Source organism: Oncorhynchus kisutch, linkage group LG17, assembly GCF_002021735.2.
Source record: "Oncorhynchus kisutch isolate 150728-3 linkage group LG17, Okis_V2, whole genome shotgun sequence".
In the NCBI taxonomy this organism is placed as follows: domain Eukaryota; kingdom Metazoa; phylum Chordata; class Actinopteri; order Salmoniformes; family Salmonidae; genus Oncorhynchus; species Oncorhynchus kisutch.
The window spans coordinates 68965336-68972883 of record NC_034190.2 but is presented as its reverse complement, the minus strand read 5'-3'; the positions used below and the strand labels follow the sequence as shown (position 1 = coordinate 68972883).

General features: G+C 41.1%; 1 long non-coding RNA gene across 1 annotated transcript; it reads right to left on the bottom strand.

Moving 5' to 3' along the window:
• Nucleotides 1–2504: 2504 nt before the first annotated feature.
• LOC116354434 (uncharacterized) lies at nt 2505–7548 on the bottom strand. Its single transcript, XR_004203701.1, has 5 exons — nt 7132–7548; nt 5259–5397; nt 4987–5120; nt 4699–4797; nt 2505–4600 (listed from the first exon to the last, which is right to left on the bottom strand). It is a non-coding gene; the product is annotated as an uncharacterized LOC116354434 (long non-coding RNA).

Sequence of the window (7548 nt, the reverse complement as noted above, 5' to 3'; positions counted from 1 at the left end):
TGGAAATCTCAGAATTTTTGGTGGCCTTCCTGAGCCAGGATTCAGACACGGCAAGGACATCAGGGTTAGCAGAGTGTGCTAAAGCAGTGAGTAAAACAAACTTAGGGAGGAGGCTTCTGATGTTGACATGCATGAAACCAAGGCTTTTTCGATCACAGAAGTCAACAAATGAGGGTGCCTGGGGACATGCAGGGCCTGGGTTTACCTCCACATCACCCGCGGAACAGAGGAGGAGTAGAATGAGGGTGCGGCTAAAGGCTATCAAAACTGGTCGCCTAGAGCGTTGGGGACAGAGAATAAAAGGAGCAGATTTCTGGGCATGGTAGAATATATTCAGGGCATAATGCGCAGACAGGGGTATGGTGGGGTGCGGGTACAGCGGCGGTAAGCCCAGGCACTGGGTGATGATGAGAGAGGTTGTATCACTGGACATGCTGGTTGTAATGGGTGAGGTCACCGCATGTGTGGGAGGTGGGACAAAGGAGGTATCAGGGGTATGAAGGGTGGAACTAGGGGCTCCATTGTAAACTAAAACAATGATCACTAACCTGAACAACAGTATACAAGGCATGTTGACATTTGAGAGAGACATACAGCGAGGCATACAGTAATCACAGGTGTTGAATTGGGAGAGCTAGCTAAAACAGTAGGTGAGACAACAACAGCTAATCAGCTAGCACAACAACAGCAGGTAAAATGGCATTGACTAGGCAGGTAGGGTCGGGATTAACTACACACAGAGCCTGAGTGAGGCTGGGGCCGACAGATAAAACATAAACAAGCAGAATGGAGTACCGTGATTAATGGACAGTCCAGCATGCATCAGCTATGTAGCCAAGTGATCAGTGTCCAGGGGGCAGCGGTGGATGGGGCAGGGAAGCTAGACTGGAGAGTATTATCCAGGTTAAAAAAACTGGCTGGCTGTGCAGAAGGTAAAAGGTAAAAGCCACTAGCAGTGGCTACCAATGACTAAATAGCTTGTAGCTAGTTAGCTGGTTAGCTTCTAAAATGTATTAAATGTTTTTTTCCTCCTCATCCATCTACACACAATACCCCATAAATGACAAAGCAATTTTTTTGTTGTTGTAAAAGACAAAAACAGAAATATCAAATTTACTTACTATTCAGACCCTTTACTCAGTACTTTGTTGAAGCACCTTTGGCACCCACTACATAATTGCTGTCTACATGGGTGATGCTACAAGCTTAGCACACCTGTATTTGGGGAGTTTCTCTGATTCTTTTCCGCAAACTATATCCGGTTGGATGGGGAGCGTTGCTGCACAGCTATTTTCAGGTTTCTCCAGAGATGTTAGATCGGGTTCAAGTCCTGGCTCTGGCTGGGCTACTCAAGGACATTCAGAGACTTGTCCCGAAGCCACTCCTGCATTGTCTTGGATGTGTCCTTAGGTTCGTTGTCCTGTTGGAAGGTGAACTTTTGCCCCAGTCTGAGGTCCTGGGTGCTCTGGAGTTGGTTTTCATCAAGGATCTCTCTGTACTTTGCTCCGTTCATCTTTCCCTCAATCCTGACTAGTCTCCCAGTCCCTGCCACTGAAAAACATCCCCATACCATGATTCTGCCACCACCATGCTCCACCTTAGGGATGGTGCCAGGTTTCCTCCAGATGTGACGCTTGGCATTCAGGCCAAAGAGTTCAATCTTGGTTTCATCAGACCAGAGAATCGTTTCTCATGGTCAGAGTCGTTTTAGGTGCCTTTTAGTGAGTGGCTTCTACCTGGCCACTCTACCATGAAGGCCTGATTGGTGGAGTGCTGTGGAGATGGTTGTCCTTCTGGAAGGTTCTCCCATCTCCACAGAGGAACTCTAGAGCTCTGACAGAGTGACCATTGGGTTCTTGATCACCTCCTTGACCAAGACCCTTCCCCCCCGATTGCTCATTTTGGCTGGGCGGCCAGCTCTAGGAAGAGTCTTGGTGGTTACAAACTTCTTCCATTTAAGAATGATGGAGGCCACTGTGTTCTTGGGGACCTTCAATGCTACAGATATGTTTCTACGGACAATTCCGTCGACCTCATTGCTTGGTTTTTGCTCTGACATGCACTGTCAATTGTGGGACCTTATATTGACAGGTGTGTGCCTTTCAAAATCATGTCCAATCAATTGAATATACCACAGGTGGACTCCAAATCAAGTTGAAGAAACATCAAGGAAGATCAATGGAAACAAGATGCACCTGAGCTCAATTTCAAGTCTCATAGCAAAGAGTCTGAATACTTATGTAAATAATGCATTTGTTCTAAAATTGTTATAAATTTACAAACATTTATAAAGACCCGTTTTCGCTTTGTCATTATAGGCTATTGTATGTAGATTGCTGTGAATTTCTCTTTATATATCCATTTTAGAATAACGTAACAAAATGTGTAAAATTTACATGGTCTGAATACTTTCCGACGGCACTGTACATTCTATAACACACACTCTACACACAAACACATTGTAGTATTGGAGATTCCAATATTGTACATTTGTAATGATGGAGTAATGTAATGTATTGTTTTATTATGATTAAGTGTTTTAATCCTGTTTGGACCCCAGGAAAAGCTGCTGCTGCCTTGGCAGGTCAGGGTTCCATCGCTATTGGGGTTCCTAACAATAAATACTTATAAACTGTCGAGAGTAGACCCAAAACTGATCCAAATGGAATTAATGGAATGAAACATCACAGGACTTTTGCGCCGTTTACTCAAATGACATTTTCACTGCAGTTTACAGCTTAGAGTAGAATTTTGTACTCAGTAGAAAACAATGATGCAATTATTCATTGCATTGTGGTATTGCAGGCTAGTCTAGGCAGGATAGGATAATTAAGGTAGCACGTTAGGAGAATTAGAGTTAAGTAAAAGGGATAGGGTTAGCCTAAATGCTTTCCTAACCTGCTACGAAAACCACTTTGGGCGAAATGCAATGTTTTTAGGGAGTCCCAGTAAGGATAATTGTATTTTCCCTAAACAGGATCAATAGGGGAGATTTTTGAGCAGCATGTCTCATGTCTTCACTGTTCTTTCATGTGCACCTGACTCTCCGCTGCTTATCAGCTATTCCTCTATGGTCTTGTGGATTTATATTGAAAATTGGTGCCGCTTTGAATGATTTTGTGTGGTATGATTACTAGTTAGCCTATTGTAGATCTGGACAAACAGTCCACCTACTACTATTGTCACTATGAATGGTGGATAGGTCAGGATAGACAGACTGGTAGACTATATTGACCTGTGGTATAGTAAGTGTGCAGAAAAGTGCATAAGGGAAGTAACAAAACCTACCTGATAAAGGTAGGTGCATGCAAGCAGATGAGGAAACTTGGCTAGGATGGAAGATATGACATAGTAAAACCTTCAAAAAAAGCAAATGTAAACCAGGGAGGAAAAACTACCATCCCCTGTGGCCAGTAAAAAAACAACCAAGGGCGTAACTTTGTGTTGCATGTTGGGAGTGGGGGGGGGTCAGGGTAAATGTATTCCAGTGTCAACCACATCATAAAAATGAGTAACTGAGTAGCACTGTCAAAGATGTTTCTACTGTAAACCTTTGATAGACCACATCCTGTGGTTTCCACTTCTGTGAAGTGTGCTTATACAATAACTCATATCGCCCTTGCACTCCTAAACAACACCATTTTTAGAAATTTTGAGAAAAGGGAAAGTCTACAAAACTTAGTCAACAGATTCTAGTTTTGGGAACAGAAAACTGTATTGAGATCAAATGTTTCATCAATGAGAAAATTTGCAGAATGTCAGCCAAAATCTCACTGCAGGCCACTAGGCTTACCACCAAATACGGTAATGAGATTAAGTGGAAATGATAACCTGAAGCTTCAGATTTATACATCCGGTAAAACATCTGTCTCATTGTTCTATCTGTGTCACAAAGCTAGTAGCTGCCTGGCGCTTTACAGTGGGGATTTTTTCTCCCAATCAATCGTACTCATGGTATATTATTGAGGGGTCAAATTGACTTGTTTCTAAAATGTGTGCACCTGCACACAACCCTCCCCAAAGCCCCAAAACAGTTAGACATCACTCCCCTATTTTGGACATCCCGCCCCACCCCAGTAAATTTCAAACGGTCCCTTAAGTTTTCCTTTTCTCACTTTTGGTGGGAGAGATCGAAGCATTTTGTTGTTTTCTCTCATCAATTGGTTCTCTTTGCTCAGCAACGGAAGACCATTCCCTTTTGGACAGGAGCCAATGAAGGATTTTCGAATGTCTGCCACAGCTTCCTTTGTCTTTTGTAAGATCTCAATGTCTTGACATAGATAAGTAGCATCCATTATTTTGTTTAATTCAACTCTTAACGCACACTCTTCAGCTGGGATGTGGTTTTCCCTGACTCTGTCCTGCCCCATGTTTTCCTCCTGCTGTCTGGAGTCTCTGTCCTGCCCCATGTTTTCTTGTGGATGCATCTTCCTTTTAAAGCAACTTGCTTCATTGACAGTGTGATTTTGTTGTGCTTCAGCGATTGAGAACTTGACATGATGTAGCTGGGCTTGTCAGAGTCAATGCCTCCTTCAGCCTTTTCATTGCTTCTTGTTTTTTTGCCCTTGAAGCATCCCCTTTGACACTAAATGTGTCATACCTTAAAGAAAACAGTTTAATACATATTTAATCAAAGCTTAGAGAAATTAGAGGCATTGTTGAAGCATCCATTATATTATACTGTGCCAATTAACTCACCTAGTTACAAGCCGAATGAAAAGCTTTGCTGGACAGTCCACTTTTTTGCCCCTCTACACATAATCTTTTCTTGCTATATACATGTTCTGAAGGCTGTTCCTATAGACACATTTGTCAATGAATGAAGAAGTTATCAATGAGTGAAGAAATAATGAAGAAGGCACAACTAACAACAGAGTATTACAACCTTTGATTTGGGGTTATGATAGGTTTATTTAACCCATTATTTAGAGTATTCCAATTCTATGGGTATATATGAATTCCTTATAATGACACTAGACAATGTACCTCAGCTGTAGGTCTTTTCGATGCTTTGCCATGCAAGGATAGCTATTTTTCCAACACAAACGGGGACATCGTCTGCATAATCCTCCACTTGCCAAAGTAGCCTTCTTTTGATTTGATCCTTTTTATGTTCAGACCTAGAGGATCACCAGAAGTGATCATGTAGGTAAATCAATACAGAGGGAAAAAGCATATACATATATATAAAAACGACTAAAATGTCTAATCAACAAATAATTTAATTGCATGGACCAAATTGACACATTCAAACCTACCATGTATTGAATGAAGTGTAAGTGGCTCTTTTGTGGTTTTCTAGCAAGAACCCCAATTCTTCCTCAGATTTCACAGTGCCAGACATGTAGCCATTGTTCCTACTTATAACTTTGAAAGAGGCAGGAATCCAGGCAAGATCTGTTGAATGCAAAAATGAAAAACATCTTAGATAAACAGAGACAAACCACATTTCCATCCAGTTATTATGAGAGTACGGCTTCCATCCAGTTATTATGAGAGTACGGCTTCCATCCAGTTATTATGAGAGTACGGCTTCCATCCAGTTATTATGCGAGTACGGCTTCCATCCAGTTATTATGCGAGTACGGCTTCCATCCAGTTATTATGCGAGTACGGCTTCCATCCAGTTATTATGCGATTACGGCTTCCATCCAGTTATTATGCGAGTACGGCTTCCATCCAGTTATTATGCGAGTACGGCTTCCATCCAGTTATTATGCGAGTACGGCTTCCATCCAGTTATTATGCGATTACGGCTTCCATCCAGTTATTACGCGAGTACGGCTACCATCCAGTTATTATGCGAGTACGGCTTCCATCCATTTGTTATGCGAGTACGGCTTCCATCCAGTTATTATGCGATTATGGCTTCCATCCAGTTATTATGCGAGTACGGCTTCCATCCATTTATTATGCGAGTACGGCTTCCATCCATTTATTATGCGAGTACGGCTTCCATCCAGTTATTATGAGAGTACGGCTTCCATCCAGTTATTATGCGATTACGGCTTCCATCCAGTTATTATGAGAGTATGGTTTCCATACAGTTATTATGAGAGTATGGTTTCCATCCAGTATTATGTGAGTAAAGTCATACCGTATATATTTTTTGAAACAGGACGTTTCAGTACAATTCTATAAATGCATACAGATCATTTGTTTGTTCAGCATGGTGGGATCTTTTTGTCTGTAAAATTAATTATGCGAGAAATGGCAGTGGAAACACCTTCATGCGCAAATATTGATATAATAACCATAATATCGAAATAAACTTTGAGCCACGCGATGATATGGTGTGTGTGGTCCTCCCACAACGACTTGGGAAACCATGCAGTTTATTAGGCTACAGATGAAATAACGTATGATGATCTTCACGGGGTGGTGCACGGTGATCTTGATGCTTGACTGCTGTTTTTTTTTTACAAATAAAAACATTTTCTTATCCATAATAATGTCATCATGTAGACTAGCCTATGCGCACTGTATCTATGAGCTCTTGGCTAGAGAGCACGCGCCAAGACCAGAGGAGGCACATTTGCTATTTAACGCAACAGTTTGACAAAATGATCAGTAGAGTCAGAAATGTGATGGAAACACATTCAGCTTTTGATTTTTATTCAGTACATGAAAATGTATGCAAAAAAAGTACATTGTGTACACAATGTCATCACGTACTGTTTTTTTTATCCGCAACAAGTCTGCTTGGAGGAAACACACCACTGGTGGGAAACCATGCATATTTTCTTTATGCATATTTTTTTATATTCGCATGAAAGTCTGTCACCAATTGGAAGGAAACCTAGCTTTAGACAGAGAGATAGAGACAGTTACACACATACAGCGTGTGTAGCTAAGTCTACTGTAAAGCTCATACCACATGGTTTCCATGTGTTTGATACCATTCCAGCCATTTTTATGAGCCGTCCTACCCTCAGCAACCTCCTGTGTGTAAAGTACATGTAGATACATCTTATAGACACAGAAACAGAGACACAGAGAGAATGACAGACATACAGAGAGAGGGAGAGATGCTCACATACAGTAGAAGACCTAGCTGAATAAGCTGTACAACTCACATGCCTACTATATACATTGGTATGCATGATATGCATGGTTATTGATAATACTGACCTGAAGTATTGGTTTGCATTTTTTTGTAGTTCACATCACTGAAAAGGGAGGGAAAAGAGGAAGGGTAGGCTTAGTTAATCTGATTTTGGTCATCTAAACACAAATAATGAATCTCAGTGATATTGACAGTATACAGGTATTATTGCATGTTGACTAACCAATTGCAGTGAAATTAGATTAAATCATCTCTAGTGGCACAGCTTGAAACTGAGATGCAGTGCCTTAGTCCACTCTGTTCATAACATATTTTAGTTTTGGGAAGAGAAAACTATTGAAATCAAATGTTTAATAAATAAGAAAATGTGAATAATGTTGGCACGACAATGCCTTTTCAAATCAAATCAAATCAAATGTATTTATATAGCCCTTCGTACATCAGCTGATATCTCAAAGTGCTGTACAGAAACCCAGCCTAAA